Here is a 22,177-nt window from a genome sequence, read left to right as displayed (position 1 = left end):
AACACTCTATAACTTACTTATGTTATGATGAGTTGGACGAGGTGTTGCATGACAGTCCATTGTTTTCCCCTATGGAAGGAGACGTGCTGAATTCTGCTAATAGTGATATCTGCAGCTATACTGACACAACCGCTAACGTGACTAGTGAGCATGCTAGCGAGAGTGTGGACATAATAAATGTGCGCAGGGCCCTTTGACCTTCTAACATAAGTGATGTAGAGAATAATAATATCAGAACATGGGTGGTCAGCTGGAGAAACATGATGTGTGAGCTAGGGGTGTAACGATCCATTGATCTGGATCGATATATCGATTCAATGATCCAGAATCCAATATTATCAATGCAAAGTGAAAACATAATTTCATATCATCATCATCTTTAGGCTATGCTTTTATTTTGAAAGCCTGTGTCACTGTCAAACAGTACTCGGGAATATATCAGCCGTGTGGAAATATTTTCGATTATGGAGAAAACGTGGGTCAACAGACAGAGCATATGCCATACATAAACAATGCCAATTAAAACAGACATACCTGCCTAGACGGGCATCTAACTCCACTACCTTCTCACTACAGTATCATTAGCTGCTCTGTTTCAACAATGTTTGGCCAAAAAAAATGTGCATGCAGGCTGAAATTCAACTGTACTGTTCTGTTGGGAGATACTGGAGGCGGAAGTAAGTCTGCATGCCCACAGCGGCCCGCAGCCATTAAACCACAGAAGAAGAAGGAGCCGTGTTTACGAGTAGGATTTATGAAACAGGCTAAATGACATGTAGTAGGGAGTAGTGAATGATTTCGGACACATTGCACACTCTTGTACAGTAGGTGGTGGTATGCACCTGGAAGTTGTTTGTGATCCGCCAATAAATTGAGAGAAGAAGAAGAGCCGTGTTTACAGAGAGTGTTCTTCGAGTAAGCGGTACGCAACAGGCATTGCTGAACACATAACAGTTTTACCAGATGTATCTATAAGGACTTGGTTGTACTTTCGATGCCATGGCGGATAAAGAAGGAGCACCATCTAAAATAAAAAGAACAGAAGAACAGAAGAAGGCTAAACAGGACAGTGATAGGGCTCCAGCCCAAACGCGTGTAATCCTCGGTCAGGCATTCACCAAGTGGAGAGAGCTGAGAGATTTGAAAGGTTTTAAAAGTGATCCCGAGTTGGCCCTTTTCCTAATCGACAGGTATGTAATTTTTGTTTTTATTTAGAAAATATACCGCAACTTGTTAGACATTGTTTCACTTCAATATATGACAACATGGAAGTTATAAGCAAGCTAAATGTAACGTTAGCTGATGTGAACTGCATTTGTCTAGTAACGTTACAACAAACGCCACAAAATGATCTGTGACTGTGACCATGAACACAAATAGACAGCAGGCAGTTGTCCTCAGTTCATAAGAAATTCAGAGCTACACCAGAACATTTATGATTTTCCTCTCGCTCTCCAAAACAAATGTATGCGGTAATTGCCGGTTGCGAGATTTTACGAATGAAGCCGAAGGCTGCAGTCGGAATTTTATGACACCAGGCTGTGGGTGTCATACCGCTTTGACCAAAAGGGGCACTATAATCAATGAAAACGGAAAGTTCCGCACAGCTGCTTTAAGCTATGAGTAGAAAAGAAAAAGTCTGCTAGACGCTAGGCTAATTTATGCAATGTAAACATGCTTAAAGAGATAGTGCACCCAAAAATGAAAATTCAGGCATTATCTACTCACCCATATGCCGAGGGAGGCTCTGGTGAAGTTTTAGAGTCCTCACAACACTTGCTGAGATCCAAGGGGGGAGTGGGTAGCAGCACAACTCCACCTAATGCAGGCTGACGGCGCCCCAGATTGAAACGTCCAAGAACACATAATTGAAACCACAAAATATCTCCATACTGCTTGTCCATAGTGATCCAAGTGTCCTGAAGCCCCGACATAAAAAGTTGTTTGGAAAAACATCATTTGAACTCTGTTTTTAGCCTCACTGTAGCCTGTAGCTCTGACTGCCTCTCTGTGCACTGCGCTCACGCTTGCACGCGAGACCAGCAAAAGCACGTGAACACACATGAAGGCGGTGTCCATGTCTCACGGTCTCACGCAAGCACACACACGTGAACGCAGTGTACAGAGAGGCAGTTAGAGCTACAGGACTTTTTATGTCAGGGCTTCAGGACACTTGGATCACTACAGACAAGCAGTATGGAGATATTTTGTGGTTTCAATTATGTGTTTTTGGACGTTTTAAACTGGGGCATCCTGCCTGCATTAGGTGGAGTTGTGCTGCTACCCACTCCCCTCTGGGATCTCCGCAAGGGATGTGAGGACTCTAAAACTTCACCAGAGCCTCCCTCGGCATGAGGGTGAATAGATAATGGCTGAATTTTCATTTTTGGGTGCTCTATCCCTTTAAGATAATAATGGAAAAACAACTGTTATGTTTCTGAAACTTGACAGTTATTACTGAGGTGAGTTTGATGATTTGAAATGATGTTATTAATCCATGTTTTATGGCTGTTGTTGAAGTTTGCCTTCAGGGCTTTAAGCCAGATAGAACTGAAGCTTTCTGAAAAAGATGATGGTTTGGGTTAACATGAAAAGATTTCTTCGGGAAAGGGTTTTCTGCCAGAAAGCCCCGAAGGTTCATTTATACCATGTGCTGTTGGTCGAGTCAGTTTAAAGTAAACTTAACTGCATTTATTATTATGTGTGTCTTTTTTTATGGCCAAAAGGCCCCTGAATGGCAGACAATGTAATATTGGCAAATTTCTTATCGTTGTCTAAGGAGTCAATATAATATTATATTGTGATGAAACTGCTGATTTACACCCCTACTGTGAGTGGTGATGGGTCTCAGCTGTCCACTTGTGTTTGGATCAACAAAATGCTTGTTAATACCAGGTGTAAAGAGGCTCTGAGAGCACCCAGGGGAATGCTCTGAGTAAATTGGTACATTTTGTTTCACAACTGAAAACACTATAATAGAATAAAGCTCATTTGGGTATATAAAGAAAGACAAACATTCAGTGAGTCCACAAAATCAGCCTCCCATTCATTGTCTAAAGAGCAGCTCCAGAATTAGTACCCTGTGACATCACAAGTTTGAGACTTTTGACTGTGGTTTCTGACTTTGAGAGAGAGTAGCTCATGTTTACAGATACTGATTGAACTTACCTGGGCCATGGAAATAACATGCTGGAATAGAGGCACACAGGCATTTGTACCCTGGAATTGCACTGTGATGTTTACTGTCACACTGCAGCTTGAATATTACTTGTTATGGCCAGCACCATCCAGCTTCAGCAATGGTCATCTATGAAGGGCTGCCTCCATAATGACGTGTCTCATGTTACGGTTCACTTATTGTACACACTGGAGAAGGCAGAGCCCAGCAACTCCACTCATCTTGGTTATGCAGAAATCAGCCCTTCTATCATGCACAATGATGCTTTTATTTAAAGTTTTTAGTCTTACTTAAAGCCAGGGGTGTAAATATCAATAGTGCAGGCTGTGCGGCTGCACTGAGACCCGTGGGGTGGGGGCTTGTGAATGAGTCAGATTGCCACCTAGGAACTACACTTGTGTTCAAAGAAGAACTCAAATTAAATCAAAAATGGTGCCTTTTGCTATAGGCTACATGCCCTCAAAAATGCAAACCCATTTCCTTCATGACTTTCTTATACAATACAATGCAATGATAAAATACAGGAGCTAGTTTAGGCGCAAAATCTGTCAAGACTGACAAGCTGAGTACATTTGCATGTCCAGCGAGCAGTCATGCCTTTTAAACATAAAAGTGGCAGTAAGAAAGGACAAGAGAAAAACGAACAGGGGAAAAAGTAGCAAAGCTCCCTAAATTTGATTCCTTGTTTGTTTTTAATAAACAGTTGCCAGTGGTGTGTATGTTCACCTTATAACTAGTAACTAATGTACACTGATGCTCATGGTAACTACCTTACACCACTGCTTACAGCCCCCTCTTGATTATTGTTCACATGCAATGCACGTGTGGAAATAAAGTTGCATATATGTTTATGCAGTGACTCTTACAAATGCCATGGAGGGCTCACTTCTTCTGCAAGCGCAAGATTTCTCTTTTTCTGATGCTTAGTATTTATTTTTAATCTCCCCTTGCAGATTTTGTGTACAACATTCCTTCAATGCACCCCCCAGCTACTGAAGGTTTCTCTAGAAGAGCCACACAAATAGTTATTGTCACTAAGTTGACACAGGCTGCTATGTGACATCTATTCTAATAATGACTGGTATGTGTTGCTGGATTCTCATGTGGTTTGCTATTTTGTCCATGTTACTTCATGTTACAGGCTGAATGTGCTCTCCTTGTCAGTGTCTGTCAACAACTGCGCGCTGTGTGTGTGTGTGTGTGTGTGTGTGTGTAAGCTTCTTATGGGGACGAGTAAATCTGCCCTGACTCATCCGGACCTGCTGGGTGGAGACACACCCCCCACACAATCTGTCCCAAACTATCATGTTAAAACCGGTGATATCAAGCAAAAATAGGACAGCGTCAAAACTGCTGCCAGGGAAAACAGATTACCAGTGAACGTTATGTAACGTTAACGCCTGACAGTGACAGCAAACGTTACCTATGGAGCACGGCGATATCGGCAACTTGGTCCAATCAGTCATATAACATGGGTAAGCCTGTTCAATGCTCGGACTGGAGTGACTGATTTCGTCTGTCAGATAACCCGGCACCCACACAGAGCAAAATAAAGGACCACTTGTTGATGAATTACGTTAGTTTCGTTACCGTCAACACAGAGTCATAGCTATTTACCGACAATGTAAAGTCACAGCGTGAAGCTCAAATGCTACCGTCGTGTTAAGCGTGAGTGTAAACAATCGTTGAAGCAAACATTTCAAGGCATTGACGTTAGTTTGCTGTAACTTCACTGTAAGTTAGCTGTTAGCTAGCTTCACATTAGCTTGTGTGCTAACATTACCTCGCTCGTATAGCCCGCTGAATTTCCGAGTCGTTGAGCCGCGTCGAAATATTCCCAAAACATTGCTGGAAAACTTCCTATTGTGTCATTGGTCAGGAAACAAGTTTCGCGCAGAGTGCTAGGGAAATACCTTAACATAAAATACATCAAACTGTCTTTGGCTTGTACTGACGATATCCTTTAAACAGGAAATAATGTGGCATTCAGTGTTCCTCGTACGCCTCATAACCGACATCTGTGCCGCCTCTAAGTGCGTTTGCACACAGACAAAACAGGGATTTTGTGTGTTGGTAGCTGTTGTTTTTAGTGTACATATTATCCTGCAAATAGTTTATTTTGAGTTGCAATGCAAAACTGCACTTTCTTTATGCACTTTAGCGTTGTAGTATTAGTATCATAATAACTAAAACAGTCTCAACTCAGAGAAAGTAGAAGATTTAAATGAATATTCTCAAAAAATATTACATATTTTGCCATGCAGATCTACGTTACTTTTACGGTCACACTTGATGACGGGGCTCGCATGCTCTCCCAGCACCCCTTAGAGAAAAATGTACTTCCTGTTTGCTCGTTTGTGGATGTCGGTCTAAAATTCCGATGCTTCCGAGTGCAAAAAAACGTCTCATTAAACTCACGCTGAGATCACTTCCTCTCGTTTCTGTGGTCGTGATGTTAATTATTTAGTAACTTTACAACGAAGTTAGACATATACTACCAGTGAAACTGTCTGTGTGTTATGTCTTTTACTTACACAACCTCCTTTTTATTTATCTAGAGTAGGATCGTAGTTTACAACGTGTTGCTAAAAATCTTTGTTTCAATAATCTTCAGAAGACTATATTTTTATAAGAAATAAACACAAAGATTTTTTAGCAATGCTATTTTAAACTTTAAAGGGGGACACCACTTTAAATATTTTAATACTTTATTAGCCAAGGGAAGTTCAATCAGTATCTGTGAACATGAACTACACTCTCTGAAAGCCAGAAACCAGAGAAGTAAGTCTCAAACTTATGATGTTATGAAGTAAAGCATAGACCATGTCTGTGTCACCCACTGGTTTGTGGGTGCATTCATACTTTTTCTTTTTACTTTTGTTTTACCGTGGCTGTCCTTAAAAAGTACTTACATTAGCTTGGAGATTAAACGATATGCTGTTTACCGAGCTTGCCAGAGACGGAGGTCAACCCAGAGGGCTCTGCTGTTGTTACTTTGCAATGTATGTAATTTTTACTTTGAAATTATAACTGCATATATTGTAGATTTTAACATATTATATTAACCACAGTGAAATAACATTTGCATATCTCTGTCATCGTTTTTATCGTTATGGTCTTTTGTTGTGGGTAATCCATGATTATTTTGTTCACTTAATTAATATTCTTATTATCACCACTCTTCGACTGGTCATCAGTCACTTAAATGCTCTGTCATCCATCATTGTGGCTTCTAACAGCTGTGAATGAGCTGTCAATCAACTATCAACAAGCTGTCTAGCTGTCATCTGTTTGTGGCCCAGTTGATGTGATGTATCTTCAACTGCACAGAGCACTGTGCCAAAAAAGCATGCTGGCTTGCACGCTGCAAAATTGGACCGGATGTAGTAGAACATTCTGGTATTTTTGGCATGCTGCATTTGACATACTATGTATTGGGACATACTAAATCTCTTTCTGGCTTACTAATTTATATAGTATTGTAGTATAGGTACTGGAACACACAATCAGGACATACTACGGTCTCATAACAGCCTCATTTGAGATGAACTGCGCCTCGCCTGGAAAGTAGACAAGATCAGGCAGCTGCAGCAGGGCACGGTCACAAAAAGCTGAGTCGAAGTCGGACAGTTTCCCGACAGTTTCCAGCAGCCTTCAGTCCGGAAGTCCAGGAAGTCAAAGAACACTTACATCCTGCCCGTTATGTTGATTTATTAAAAATGTTGTCAGACTCATATATCAGTTTGTTCTCAGTCTCCAATTTTTTTTAATTATGATAAATTAATTAATTAAAATGCTTTACAGGCAATCTGTTATGTTCATGGTTCATTTTACATGAATTCTCATGTAAATCAGCATCATATCAGTTTGCTGCTGCAGAGCAAACCTGTCCCTTCAACTACATAGGCTAAATAAACTGTGTCTGACTATATGTTAATATTGTCAGAGGAAAAAACACAAGACAACACCTTTTATTAAAGCCCTGAACTTTGACCCTCTTGCCCATATATCTGTTACTTTGGAGATAAGACAAAATGTCATTCACTAAGCTCGCCAGAGACACAGGTCAACCTGGAGAACTCTGCTGGTGTTGTTACTTTGCAGTGTATGTAGTTATAACTTTGAAGTTATAACTGTACGCAAGGTAGATTCTAACATCATCTATTCACCACAGTAAAATTACATCCGCATTTCTCTGTCATTGTTATTTTCATTGTTATGTCCTGTTATTGGTGGTAATCTTTATGACTCTATTGTTTGTTTAAACAATAATATTAATAATACATTTTATTTGAAAAGGTGCCTTTCAAAACACCCAAGGTCACTGTACAAAGCATAAAACAACATACAGAGCAAGAAACATGAATTGGCAAACACATAGGCCTATTGTTGCTGTGATAAAATATATTAAATATAATATTCCTATTATTCCTATTAGACTGGTAATCATGTACTTGAATTCATTGTCAGGCATCATTGCAGCCTCTGAGAGCTGTCAGTCAGCTGTCAACAAGCAGTCATCTGTTTGCGGCTCAGTTGATGTGATGAATCTTTCACTGTACAGAGGATTGTGGGTCACAACAGCCAGAAAAGCATGCTGGCTTGCGTACTGCAAAATGTGATGTAGGACATCATGGTATTTTTGGCATACTGTATTTCACATACTATGTATTGGGACATATTAAATCTTTTCTGGCATACTACATAGTACAGTAGTACACACAGTTGGTTCTGAAGCCTTGAGTTTAGCATTTTGGCTGTCACCATCTTGTTTTTTTTTTTTGGGGGGGGGGGGTGCACACAGAAGCAGTCAGAGCTACAGGCTACAGCGAGGCTAAAAACAGAGTTCACATGACGTTTTTCGAAACAACTTTTTATGTCGCGGCTGCAGCACACTTGGATCACTATGGATGAGCAGTATGGAGATACTTTGTGGTTTCAGTTTTGTGTTCTTGGACATTAGTCTGGGGCGCCGTCTGCCATTAGGTGTGCTAGCCGCTGCCCCCACCGATCTCCGCAAGGGATGTGAGGACTCTAAAACTTCACCAGGGCCTCCGTCGGCATATGGGTGAGTAGATAATGGCTGAATTTTCATTTTTGGGTGCACTATCCCTTTAAGTATTCTTGAAGAATCCCAGAGGCTGCTTGTACTGAGATGTTTTAATAGTGGTTTAAATTCACAACAGAGACATAGAATGCCAAGGTTTAGGGCAAACACTATTGCTACCTGGATGTCCATGAGGACAGGTCAAGGAGACGTGATGCTGCTCTGCACAATTTACATGCAGCTGCCACAAGGGAAGTTGAAGAGGGAGGAGCGGGGGCTCAACTCAAATGCAGTTGCTGGGACTACAACTCCCTTTAAACTGAGAATTGATGCCATTGTCCAAATTAAAAAAAAAAAAAAAAAAAATTAAAAAGAAAAAACAGACAAACAAAACTTGTCATGCAAAAAGGGCATTTATCTAGTCAGCTGTGCTTGCGCACCACTCTAGGTCTATCTGTACACATGCCTGAGATTGTTCTATATGAATACTGTTCTAATAGATAATAAATATAGCAACTTCTGATCAAACCATATCAATTGTAGGTTTAAAATAACAATTTGTGAATAGGTCTGACCCACTTTCAATTTAAACTCCACCCACTTCTGGTCAAAACTCCGCCCACATCAAGAACAGATACAGATAGAGCTAATTTAGTTGGTTAAACAGATACAGATACAGGAAACGCCATGCTCGCTCATCCCTAGGAACTATACAACATGATAAACCCCTAGACACTGTTAAAGGATAACGTCTGGATTTTTTTCAACCTGTCACTGTGCGTCCATTAAAAGTGGTTGTTTTTGCCACAGACAGGCTATTATAAGTGGCTAGGTGTCTCTACTCTCACTTGATCTGGGGCCTCATTTATGAAAGAGTGCTTAGGATTCATACTAAAAGTTGACGTGTGCCAAAAAATAATCTTATTTATAAAACCGTGCGCACGCACACTTGCACGCAATGTTCTCTTTATGAATCACAGACCTCCTGGAGTTGTGTGCACCCAGATCCGCCTCATATTCCGCCCTCTACACGCCCTAGTTCAACCATAAATGGTCATGCAAATCACCTCATGAATGTAATCAGCGTGTAAGTAAGCCGGCATGCGAGTGTTCTCTCCTTGTGAGTCACGGCATCAGGTATGAGAAACAAACCAAAAAACGGAATTTCTCCAAGACTGAGCAAGAGACCCTTTAACAGGAGGTGGAGGACTGAAGAAAGATTTTATTTGGTGGCCACAGCAGTGGGATCACTAATAAAGCAAAAAAAGTGGCAACACATCAACGCTGCTGATACTGTCAGCTGTGTCTGTGGGACTGCACGGACAGTGACAGAACAAAAAAAAAAAGTGGTCTGATCTAAAGGTAGACCAAATATTTCTACTCCTTTACCAACATGTAGTTAATGTGTTGCTTTTAAATTTGAGGATGTTTGACACTGATGTGCGACATAAAGAATCATATTTATTAAAGGTGGAGGCAAAAAGGAGTATGTGCCAGTGCCATCTTGCGCAATTACGTACGAGGGTCACCGCAGTATTTATATGTTCATGGCAATTAGTCTGATCAGACTCCCGGCCTGAATTACAGCATGAACCAGTGGTATCCCTGTCCCAAAATACAACGTGTAATTTGAAATACAATTCAAAGATGAAAGTGTAATAGGTGAACACGTTTCTTCATGCCGGTTTTGTCATGAACAGTACATGTCTGATGAAATGAGTGTAACGGTTGTGCTTAACCCTATGGGCCCTAGGCGTTTTTGGGGTATTTTTACTGCCTTTACTTTTAAGCTCATATCACAGTTATTATAAATGTTACATACACATGCTATATCTTGTTTTTTTCAGGACAATGTGGGCTATCCAGATTTGCCATCATTCCATGTCCTACTATGTGCCTCTATTTTGTATTAATTTTTATATCAATGAAAAAAAACATCCGTGTTACTAAATTCTTACATTTTTACATGTATCTCACCATAGCAAGTTGGAAAAAGACATATTCTGCCATATATGAAGAGGGGAGACTCTCTGGAATCTGGCAATATTAGAACCATGATGGTGGGACATTCTGTCACTTCACAGTTGTCCAAAACATATGGTTTGTGCCAGGCAGACATGATTGCCAGTATTTTTTCATTATTGCAAGAAATTCCATTGACTCATTCACAAGTCAAAAATGTGTTTTATCTGAAAGAAACATGCAATAATTACATCTAAGATCATAGAAAAATAGTCAACCAAGTGCAATGATGTCCTCCAAGATATTATTTGCCACTTTTTTTTCAGTAAACAAAGTTTGTTGTTGTTTTTCAGTTTCAGTTATATATTGGGGGGGCATTTTGGGAATGGGGGGGGAAACATGTCCCCCTCAATGTATATGGTGACTACGGCCCTGTCATGCATGCATAATTAGGCTACAGTTGTCTGGGTGCGCAAAGGTGAAGTATGCTGGTCTTGTCATACAAAGTTTGATGGAGTGTCAGCTGGACAATATGGAGATATTTGCATCTTGAAAGCCGGACTACAAATGTGGATAGACAGGGAGAAACACACGCAAGCCTAAGACGTGGTAAGATACGATATTCCTCACTATATAAAGTGACTGATAACAAAATCTGTATAATGGATTGTAAAGAAATTCGTCAGGTTTTTATTTTGTAGACAATTAATCTGGATTTATAGCATGATGGGATGACAGCACAATGATGTGTGGTATCATTGGAAAGCTCTGCTCCTGCGCTTTCATGTGATATGCGTGGCATTTCTGTGCGAGCCTGCATTCGCGAGTAATCCATCCAAGAGTAATGTGTGTGCAGAGCTGTATGAAAGCTCTGTTATTCATGATTTTAGTGTAACTTTATCATTTTTTTCGCTATGAAAACACTGGACTACTGACAATTGACAACTACTGACATTTCACAACGTTTTTATGAAACAATTATCACTCACTCCAAGCGCAAAATAAGGCTGCTGGATTTAATTTCAATGATAACGTGTATCTAAGGTGGATATAGCGTGACATTAAATTTGTGTGAGACATCAATAAAAATCTGACTCCACCTCTCCACCTCGCCGTCTGCGTCGCCACTTCCCAGTGTCTCTAAAATGTGCGCACGCATGACTCGGAGTTTGCTTACAGATGCGCACATTCTCCCGCCAAGTTTATTTTTATAAAACACAACATTTGCATGGGAAGTGACGTACGCCACTTTCACGCCCTGTTTTGTGCGTAAGCAAGCTTTATAAATGAGGTCCCTGCCTTTTTGTTATTGGCTTGTTAGGTGGAAGTCTTGTTCTGAAATCTCACAAGACGTCACTTGTCACCAGGGCCTGTGGGGTGGAGGGGCCCGATTGCCACCTGAAAATAGAAGAACAAGAATAAGTACTCGGGTTAAATCAAAAATGTTGCAATTTTATATAGCCTCAAAAGGCAAACCCATCTCCATCATGGTTTTCTATTTTGTAAAATAGTATCTGACCATAATAAAATTATATGCTTATTCTACATAAACTGTTAAAACAATTTAGCTAGACTAATAAATTCCTCTCTTCTTTTGAAGTTTTTGTCATACACAGATATGTAATGATGATTGCTTGGTAATATGTACGTTGATGTCCAAAATTAAGTCTAATAATGTCTAATTTTGTCTTAATAATGTAACAAGACGATACCATATACAGAAGCACATCAAGACACATCTGCAAGCGGATTTAACATGAAAGCGGCAGAAAGACACAATGTTGGTAATACGTATGCCTTAAACTGTGTGTGTGTGTGTGTGTGTGTGTGTGCTGCATAACTAGTAACCAGGGCCCACTAGGACCTGCACTCAAAAAAGTGAATTAGAGGTGTTGTTCAAGTTATATTTATTTTTTATTTTCACTTTACTTAAAATACTTGTCTTTGTTACAGTTAAACATGTTATTCTAATAAAGTCGACGAAATTGTGTCTGTCGTTATCTGTAAAAAAAAAATTAATCTGTTGTTTAATCACAAACTATTTACGTTGTCAGTTAGGATTGCGATACATCTTACAGCCAGAGGGTGTCAGTAATGCAATGCCAGCCGCCTAAAACCCCAAAGAAGAAGAAGAGTGAGACGTTTCAGACTGCACATGCGCAAGGCCTCAAGTTGTCGTTTTTTTTGTCGTCGAGAAAGGTAAGTGAACATTTTCTTTTTACCCAGGCCTGTTGTTTGTATTAATTTCATATTGAGCGTGATTGATTACACATAAAGCTGATGAAAATGGTCATTGGTTGGCAGTTGTTTTAAACATTGAAGGTTCGTTTGTTATTCTAATTAACATTTATGGTTATAGTACCCTCAATCTAAATAAGCTTATGTTATCAGAAATCTCTGATATTGTCACTAAATACAGAAATGTTTACAGCACAAACCTGATCTTGTTCGGAGGAGATTTTAATTTAGCTCTTGATGACTGGCTTGATAGATGTCCATCTAAATTCAGTAATAATCATTATAATACAACTCTACTTGACTTCTGTAATACTCATGCACTTATTGACATATGGAGAAGTAGGAATATGAATATCAGTCAAGTTTCATGGATAAAACCGAATGGAAATGCCAGATCTCGAATTGACGGATGGTTATCAACACTTGAACTAGTAGATTTTGTTTCAGATGTATCAATGTCAAGTGCACCCCTAACTGATCATTGCCTTTTATCTCTTGTGCTACAACCTTCACTACACAATAACAAAAGAAAAACACACTGGAAATTTAATGGTGACCTTCTGAAATGTGATGAATATTGTAATTTAATTAAAGATTTGATATTAGAGATAAAATTTGACTCAACAATAGGTAGCTATTGTAATAGGTGGGAGTTTTTTAAGTACAGGGTCAGACAAATCTCAATCAAATTTGGGAAAAAAAGAAGCAAAGCTCTCAGGGAACAGGAATTTAAGCTAGTACAAGATATTGATAACTGCTGTAAAAAGACACCTATGTCAGAGTCAGACAAAAATATATTCATAAACCTCCAATCGAAACTAGATGAAATGTACTTGAGGAAAGCACGAGGGGCATATGTAAGATCCAGGGCCAAATGGTTAGAAGAGGGGGAGAAAAATACTGCGTACTTCTGTGGCTTAGAAAAAAAAAGACAAGAAAGAAATGCAATTAATGTGCTTATGATAAATGATGTCGAATGCACGGACTCTAAACAGCTGTCTAATGAAGTCCATAGATTTTACAAAGATTTATATTCCTCGTCTCATTCTAAAGAGAAATCTGATGCCCTTTTCCAAAGTATTAAACATCACATCCCCAAAATCAGCACTGATTTCAAGGAACTATGTGATGCTGAAATTGAAATGTATGAATTGGATAATGCAATCAAAAAACTTAGTTTAGGGAAAGCACCTGGACAAGATGGGTTATCGTCAAATTTTTATAAATTTTTTTGGAATGAAATAAAAGAACTGTTATTTTTTGCTATTTGTGAATGCTTCACGAACAAGTCCCTAATGCCCACAATGAAGCAAGGATTAATAACCCTTATCCCCAAACCTGGCAAGGATAAAAAATACTTGGAGAATCTGAGACCTATTACACTACTTAATGGCGATTATAAATTGTTTGCCCATGTTATTGCTGACAGATTAAAAGAAGGTATGGCACAAATTATCAGTGAAACACAATCTGGCTTCCTTAAAGAACGCTCCATCCATAACAATATCAGGCTAGTGTTGGATTTACTTGATTATAGTGACAGAATTGAGGATGATGGTTTCATTTTATTTTTAGATTTTTGCAAGGCATTCGATAGAGTGGAACACCCTTTTATTTTGGACACTTTGCAACACTTCGGTTTTGGTGATGGCTTCAGAGAGATCATCAATATGCTTTATAATGACATAAATAGTTCAGTATCATTACCATTTGGCACCTGCAGTAGATTTGAGGTGAGAAGGGGTATCCGTCAAGGTTGCCCTGCCTCTCCTCTACTCTTTATTATGGCGGCGGAGATTTTAGGTATTATGTTAAAAAATAGTGAGGATGTCAAGCAGCTAAATGTTATGGGTTGTCCCTTAGTTGTAAGCCAACTAGCGGACGATACAACTTTATTTCTAAAAAATGCCGCTCAAATACCGAAAGCTCTAAAAATTATTTCCTCCTTCTCAGAAGCTTCTGGTCTTAAGTTGAATTTAAATAAATGTGAATTGATGGCGATTCATGACCAACCTCTAACATCTATTGAAGGCATTCCAATCAAAAAAGAAGTCAAATATTTAGGAATTACAGTGTCTAAGGATTTGAAAGATAGAGAGAGGGCTAACTTTGAGAACATTCTGAAAAAAAGTAAAACAATTTTGAATACATGGTTACAAAGGGACTTATCTATTTTCGGAAGAATTTTGCTTTCAAAAATGGAAGGTCTATCGAGATTGATTTACCCAGCGTACTCTTTGAACATCCCTGATCATATAATTAAGATTATTAATCAAAACAATTTTAATTTTATTTGAAAAAATAGACATCATTATATTAGGAAGAATAATGTCATTAAATCTTTGGAAGAAGGAGGTTTGAATGCAATTGATTTCAATCCCATGAATGGCTCACTAAAGCTGAAGTGGTTGCAGAGTTTTATCAAACAGTATGAAAATTTTTGGTTTAATCTTCCTACGAAGTTGTTTCTGGATTTTGGGGGTGTGGAATTTTTATTGAAGTGTGATTTTGAAATAAGTAAACTGCCAGTCAAACTTTCCAAATTTCACCAACAGGTCCTCCATTATTGGAAATTAATATTCAAACATAATTTCTCCCCCCACAATACTCCAATATGGAATAATAGATATATTTTGATAAAAAAGAAGTCCTTTTACTTCAAAGAATGGTCAGACCAGGGAATCTGGTCTATCCTACATTTATTGGATGACAGAGGCAATATATTGGAATTTACAGAATTCAGGAACAAGTACAACTTAAACTGTACCAGAGAATTATTTAGTGATGCGATTAAAGCAATACCTCAAGCTCTTATAGCTACAATCAAAGGATATTTATTTTATGAATCAACAATACCTTGAATGTACCCTTTATTCATTCAAGACTGTCTTTTTTCAGCTGATAAATGTAGCAAAAATCAATTTCTAAGATCTTTACTTTCCAAAGGATGTTTCCCATCGCCCTTAAAAAGAAGATCCATATTAGAAAGATACATTACTGCTGCATCCACCGCTAAGAGAATTAGATGTAACTATTTGAAATTTTCTATTCCACCGAAAGCTAAAGAAGTGCACTTTAAGACAATGAATGAGATTTATCCATGTAAAGAACTATTGCGCCTTAGATTTAATGTTGATGTTAATGAATGTACATTCTGTGAAAATAACATTGAAACTCAGGAACACCTTTTCTTCTCATGTAGCATTTCTGATAGGTTTTGGAAAGATCTTTATCAGTGGTTCTTGGAAAATAACTTGTCTTTGTCACCCCTAAGTTATGAAAATATTCAATTTGGTCTTGTCTTGGAGGACGCAAAAACTGAGTTTCTATTAAACAATATCATTATACTTGCAAAATACTTTATACATAAATGTAAATTCATGTCTGTCACACCTCATTTTCATGTTCTGTTGAAGGAGCTTGCTATCTTTTTGGACTCTTTGAAAGAAGTTGGATCTAAGAATGCTGAATGCCTTTACAGTGTGTTATCTGCTTTGTCTTTCAATCTGACCCCAGAAAGTGATAATTGAAATTTTTTATTTTATTTTTATTTATTTATTTACTTATTTTTTTACCCTTTAATTTTATGGCTTTCTCTTGTTATTTGGTTATGGTTTCCTAGTTATCTGTTTATGTTACACTCGTTTATGCTCAGTCTAAAACGTAACTGTGCATGTTCACTGCTTATCAGATTTGTTTTAACTAAAAAAGAAAAAAAAATTACAATGACCTCTGAGAAGGAATTTTATTGTTGTATTGAAATATCTGTATATTACTTATTGAAAGGTCATGTAATCTTTGGAATTTAAATAAACTTAAAAAAAAAATATTGAGCGTGATTGTATTTTGTGCTTGTTATAGAATATATAATATATTGTTGGCGTGTTTGTGCAGTTTTAGAGAGCAGGTGGGTCTTGTGCTAGCTAACTTTTTTTTTTATCCCGCTGAGCACCGCCATATCACTTTTTGTGACCGAGTCTCTGTGGATTAGATTAGTGTTAGTTTTGTGTTCCTGTCTGAATTTACAGATATTAAATTTATTTTACAAGCTGGTGAAGCTAGCGTTACTGCTGATACTTATCGTTTTGCTGTAGCTTCATAATAAAAGCTTTCTGTCGGCGAACCACCAGGAAGCTTTTATTGTGAAGCAGGTACAGGAGGTGCGGCCGCGGCGTGTTGCACGCGAGTAAAAACAGGTAGCAGTTGTCAACAACGAACTACTTCGGATTAGCGGACCAGTAAGGACTGTAATTTAAAACGCAATATACTGAATTGAAGCACTGGTAAGTGGATATGCTTGGTCTTATAACCTAGGTTGTCTTGTATTTGGCCATTATGTTGTTGTTGTTTTTAGTCTTTATGAACTTGACTGAGCCGCTGCTAGACGAAAGTTGCGTGAGCTACATGCTAACAGAAATGTGAATTAGTGTGCAGTGTCACAGAGCAGATGTCGGTTTTAGGTAAATTTAATGCTACTAAACATTAAATGCGGCACGATGTGCAGTGGTTAGCACTGTCGCCTCACAGCAAGAAGGTTCGGTCTCTGAACCCACCAGCCATTGGGGATTTCTGTGGTTGGAGCCATTTTGTGCCGAGTTTGCATGTTCTCCCCGCATCTGCGTGTGTTTTCTCAGGGTGCTCCGACTTCCTTGAAGTCCATTGTCACTGAGGGCGAATATCCGCGCGGATTATTCTCGCGGAAAAATATAAGAGTTGATTTCATGGGTTCTTATGGAAGTTTGCACACCGGGGCGGAACTTTCGTGCGGTGAAAAAAGTTTCCGCCCAGACTTTGACCCCCTGCGCAATTCGCTGGCGGAACTACACAGCTGGGCCAATGAAATCGTTTGTTTATAGTCGCGCGGACCCGGGAGAGTCCGAAATCCAGCCAGGCAGGACAGTATGGGAGAAAGGTTGATAAACCTTGTTTCACAGCACCCTGTCCTTTTTGATAAAAGACGGGATGATTTTATGAACAATGAATTAAAGGACAACGTCTGGCAGTCCATTGTCTAGCTTGGTGGCTGCGGTGAGAGTGGTAAGTGCTAAAGAAAGTTGAAGTTGACGCTTGTTAAACGTTAGCTTGCTAGCTTGCTGCTGCTGCTGCTGCTACTCGCGTCCATGTTCACCCACAACCGCACACACTGTGCGAAACTGGAACACAACAAAGCGAAATTCCGCACCGCGTCCGTACCGCGCCTGTGTGTATGGTTTAAACGCGGAAAAGCGCTACGCGAATATTCCGCAAATCCGTCCCGCATTTCTGCATCGCGGCAGTGAGAATGAACCCACTCCAAACACGTGCAGGTTAATTGGTGACTCTAAACTTTACGTAGGTGTGAATATGAGCTGTTTGTTTGTTTGCTTGTCTCTATGGGTCAGCCATGTGATGAACTGTCGACCTGTCCAAGGTATACTCCGCGTTTCACCCAATGTCAGCTGGGATCGGTTCCAGCCTCGCGCGACCCTGTAAAGGATAAGCTTGATTTAAAAAATATTTGAAGTGTCTTTTTTTTTCCTCTCTGAATTTTCAGTATCTAATTGCATCCTCTCCCGTTTGCAGGTGAAGGAGATACCTTTAGCTGCTGTTGAAGCTTGCGTCTACTTTTGAGTACATGATTCACCATATCATTATATGTAAGTATTTTAACAGTTTTGTTTTTGTATTATATTTCCAAACTTAAAACTTTTTTTTTTTTTTTTTTTTTACAAAGCTTAGTGAAATGGGCTTTAGGCTTAATTTTTAACAGTGACAGTTAAAGGTGACCAGCCTCTGTCGTGAATTTATGATTTGCAGTTCAAAACAAAGTGTCTAGTGGCCTGGCTATGATATCTGTATCAGATTTGATATTCTACTCTAAACATAAAGAACGTAGTTCATATATTCTTTCAAAGTAGAATGCACTAATTGTGTTGAGTGCTGGAAGTCATGATAAGTGATGATATAAACGCAGTGTAAATTTAGTGTTTTCAGAAAGTGTAGACTTTGTGAATATAGATTGTGTTCAGCTCTTAACTCACAAAGTTCTTTAATCTCAAATAATAATCAAATCACATAAATCAAAAAGGCCTTACACCCCCCCCCCCTTCTGTTAAAATCTTTCTACATTTATTTCAGTTGATTTTCTATCTTTTTGTCATCATCATGTTGCATATATCAGGTCCTGAATGATGGTCCATTGATCATTTGTGCTCCCTCCTGTCTGGACAAGGCTTTGTACTCATAACAGGTATGATCTCAACTAACTACTCATTTACTGTGAATTGGGTTGTCTGTATTTTTATTTCTAGAAACATGCATCAGGTGACTGCTTCAATATCTTGCTCTTCTTCTGAATAGCTCATTTAATTTTAGAACTCTGGTTTTCTTAAAAGCAACTGATGAATTTATTAGTTGATGACTCCTGTTAACATCTTGAATTTCAGATTCTGGCCTTTATCTGCTCCCTCCCTCATTAATGTGGTGTAGGCGGCACTGCTGAGCTTGCACATGGTATGTTCAGTCACACTTTTCTAAAGAAAATGTTTTACAAGTTAAGTTTTCTTTACTGATATTCCTTTGCTGTTTTTTTCCAGATTTTGAATGTGGCAGGGTAAAGGTTGCAGTTCAGAGACCCCAACTAGGGACCAGTTACTTAAACACTATAGGTCAAAACATCCACATTATGGGCGCCAGCACCCATATCCTTGCCCATACAGTAGTTGTCCGTGTACATTTAACTTATGGAATGCGCTCAGGTCACATTTGTGTCAAGTCCATAACCGAGAGACATCACAGCAAACATCGTCATTGGCCACATTCAACTGTCATGTTTGTGGATTCCCTGAAGTTTCCTCTGAAAAAGAGTATTTTGCACATCTAAATTTGCATCTCAAAGCCAATGAAACAGTCCCCTGCTTCTTCAAAGGATGTTCATTTAGCACAAACATCTATGGGACATTTAAATCACATAAAAATAGAAAGCACCTTGGTTTTTCTTACAGTGACTTTAAACCTGGAATAGTTTCACTGAGAGAGAGTTTTGACGCACCGAATCTTTCAGGTGAACATGGAGACAGTGAAGTATTTGATGAAGACAAGCTAGAAGTGCAGTCAAGTTCTCAGACGGACATCTCAGAAAATGTTGAGAAGATAATACAAGAAAAATTTGCAGCAGTGTTGCTTAAGATGGAAAACATACTCCATGTTCCAAGCAGTGCAGTCAATGAACTTTTACAGGACTTGCACTTCCTGATGAGTTCTGTGTCCATGACTACATTAAATGGCATTGTGTCAGTTTTTTGTACTAAGCATAATCTTGGTCGTAATGCAACAGAAATACAGGAGTTGGCCTCTGCAGTCTGCCTCTCTAACCCTTTGACAAAAACAATTGGAGATCAAGGCCCACTTGGCACTGCTTTTAAGTGGAAGCAGTACTTCAAAGACAGGTTCCAAGTAGTTGAACCAGTTGAATATGTTTTGGATAAGGAGTGCAATATGTACCATTATTCAGATGCTTTTAGAAATGTGAGGTGTAGTAGGTGTGTATGTGCAGTCCTAAAGTTTCTTTTTTCTTTTCTTTTTTTTTATAGAATGAAACTGTCAAAAGAAAGAGGGAGTGCGTCCTGAAGGCACTTTGTGTCTATCTGAATGAAGACCCAGACATCCTCTTCAAGGAATACCTGGTTAGTAATATTAATTGTTTTCACCTCTATTCAACCAATTATTGAATAACTAATGTTGTTACTTAATTATAATTGCTTGGAATTAGTTTGTTTAAACTTATTTTGAAATCTAATATATACCTTAACCGTGCATTTTATTAGGGACACCTGTGCAATCTAATGTAAGCCAATACAGTTACTTTTATGAAGCTTATACAGTTTAATTTTTTCTGACATTGTCAGAAAAATAATTTGACTTTACTTATAACTGAGGTTGTAGTGGGTGGCAGTAGTGCAGTTTTATTGATAAGTGTTCTTAATATTGTCTACCAGAGCATGTAAGTGGAGTGGTGCAGTGAGAATTTCCGCTCCTCACTCATGGAGCTGTTTATCTGTGCTCTCCAGCTCAGTACTGCTACTCACTAGATCATATAAACATATTAGGAAGACTTGTTAACACAATGTAAACACAAACAAAATGTCTAAGCTTAGTAAAAGTAAAAGCAGTGCTGTTCCAAATAAAGTACCAAGTGAGTTGACATTAAATAATGCTATTCAATTCTGCAAAATCTGTTTGTGATTTCATAGTGTGGTGTTTTTTTTTTTTTGTTTTTTTTTTGTCGTGTCTTTCTGTCCCATGTAAAGGATTCCGATCCTACTACTCAAGGGGAGGTTGAACAAATTCTCCATGGCATCTACAGCATCACTGTTGAAGTCATTCCTCCAGCTGATGTGGGAATCGTGATCGAGGGTGTTGAAGTTCTACATGACTTGGGAGACATTGCCACTGCATGTGCACTCTTGATGGGTGTAATCTATGCACTGAACCTCAGTTATCCTCAAGAACTGAAAGCCTTCTTTGAAGTGCTTCAGAAGATCTTTCTTCAACTGGATGCTTCAAGACTCTCAACAAAGGTACAGGTGCTCAAAAACAAACTGTTTGAATGAGCCAACCATTGATTTGCATACTGAATGTTATGCGGAATAGGCACAATTCTATTTTGGATCAAAACTGAATAAAGTGAAAAGTAGTCTTGTGGTAAAACTGAGTTCCAAGTTACAAGAATTGAGAAGTGAATTGAAAGGCCAATGTTGACAGCAGCAAGTGTGGTGTTAGATTTTTAGACCATTATGCTGTTTGAATTTTTTTTGAAAACACCAAGCCTGTCATGTTAGACCAAAATATTGTCAAAAGGATGTTTTTTGTTCTATGTTGTATGTGTTATGCTGCATAAAGGCAGTTTACAGATGTCCATGGACTATCGTGTACCATAATGTTGCCAACTGAGTTTATCTGGATGGATGCAACAAATGGTTATTTTCATTAGTGATTAATCTGTCCATTTTTTTCTATTGGTTGTCACTTTGAGAATCTGTGATTGGCATTTTTGACTTGATACACCAAGGTGTAAAACCTTATGTTTTATTTTGTCACAACCAACAGTCCAATCTGTCAGAGGACTAAATAAACCAGAAAGTATTTACATTTAAAGGGATAGTTTGGGTTTTTTGAAGAGGGGTTGTATGAAGTACTTGTACATAGTCAGTGTATACCTGCGTTAAAAATGTCATAATGTTGTTTTTGGACCAAGTGCACCAAAATGCTAATGTTAAATGCGTTGGTGAATAAAGGAATTAACAAAAATATGTCGGGTGTACCAAATTCATTTGTGTGGAACCTGTTGACAAACTAGAATTATGTCAAACTAATTAAAAAAGAATCGATTAGATGAAAGTATAATGTTTTTATTAATTGAACTTAAATGTATTATTTTACTTATAGATATAAGATGTATGTTTAAAGGGCAAATGTAAAATATGTAGGATGACTATATTTTTTAAGTTCATATAACATAATTGATTTAATTATGGCAAGCTGAAATAACTCTTGTTGATCAGAAGTAGTTGTTTTTATTTGGGTCAATTCACAATCATTATGTTACTCTAAAACAATTTGATTAAGTTAGATTGACTTTATATATTTAATTGTAATTAACTTAATACAATTTCGTGGAACCTGTTGACAAAATATATTTAATTAAAGTCAACGTTTAATTTTTTTGAGTGTGTCATTATAGCGTGCACTGGGGCCCAGCATAACTACCTTCT

The 22,177-nt window shown here is 38.4% G+C and overlaps 1 protein-coding gene and 1 long non-coding RNA gene across 4 annotated transcripts in view; one reads left to right on the top strand and one right to left on the bottom strand.

Moving 5' to 3' along the window:
- elk4 (ETS transcription factor ELK4) overlaps positions 1 to 5,418 on the bottom strand; it is a 43,365-nt gene extending 37,947 nt beyond the window's left edge. The window contains exon 1 of the mRNA XM_033627151.2: positions 4,962 to 5,418. The gene's annotated coding sequence lies outside the window, so the exon portion shown is untranslated. The remainder of the gene's footprint in view (positions 1 to 4,961) is intronic.
- Positions 3,781 to 21,713, top strand: LOC144463829 (uncharacterized). 3 transcript variants are annotated; one of them, XR_013491840.1, is made up of 6 exons: positions 3,781 to 4,653; positions 17,988 to 18,061; positions 18,586 to 18,654; positions 18,851 to 18,917; positions 19,997 to 20,089; positions 20,714 to 21,713. It is a non-coding gene; the product is annotated as an uncharacterized LOC144463829 (long non-coding RNA). The 3 variants fall into 3 exon arrangements; XR_013491839.1 differs by lacking the exon at positions 3,781 to 4,653 and adding an exon at positions 12,319 to 12,386; XR_013491835.1 differs by lacking the exon at positions 3,781 to 4,653 and having other exon boundaries at positions 12,366 to 18,061.
- Positions 21,714 to 22,177: the final 464 nt, after the last annotated feature.

Source organism: Epinephelus lanceolatus, chromosome 1, assembly GCF_041903045.1.
Source record: "Epinephelus lanceolatus isolate andai-2023 chromosome 1, ASM4190304v1, whole genome shotgun sequence".
In the NCBI taxonomy this organism is placed as follows: Eukaryota; Metazoa; Chordata; class Actinopteri; order Perciformes; family Serranidae; genus Epinephelus; species Epinephelus lanceolatus.
The sequence above is the reverse complement of the archived record's forward strand: the minus strand, read 5'-3'. Positions and strand labels throughout refer to the sequence as shown.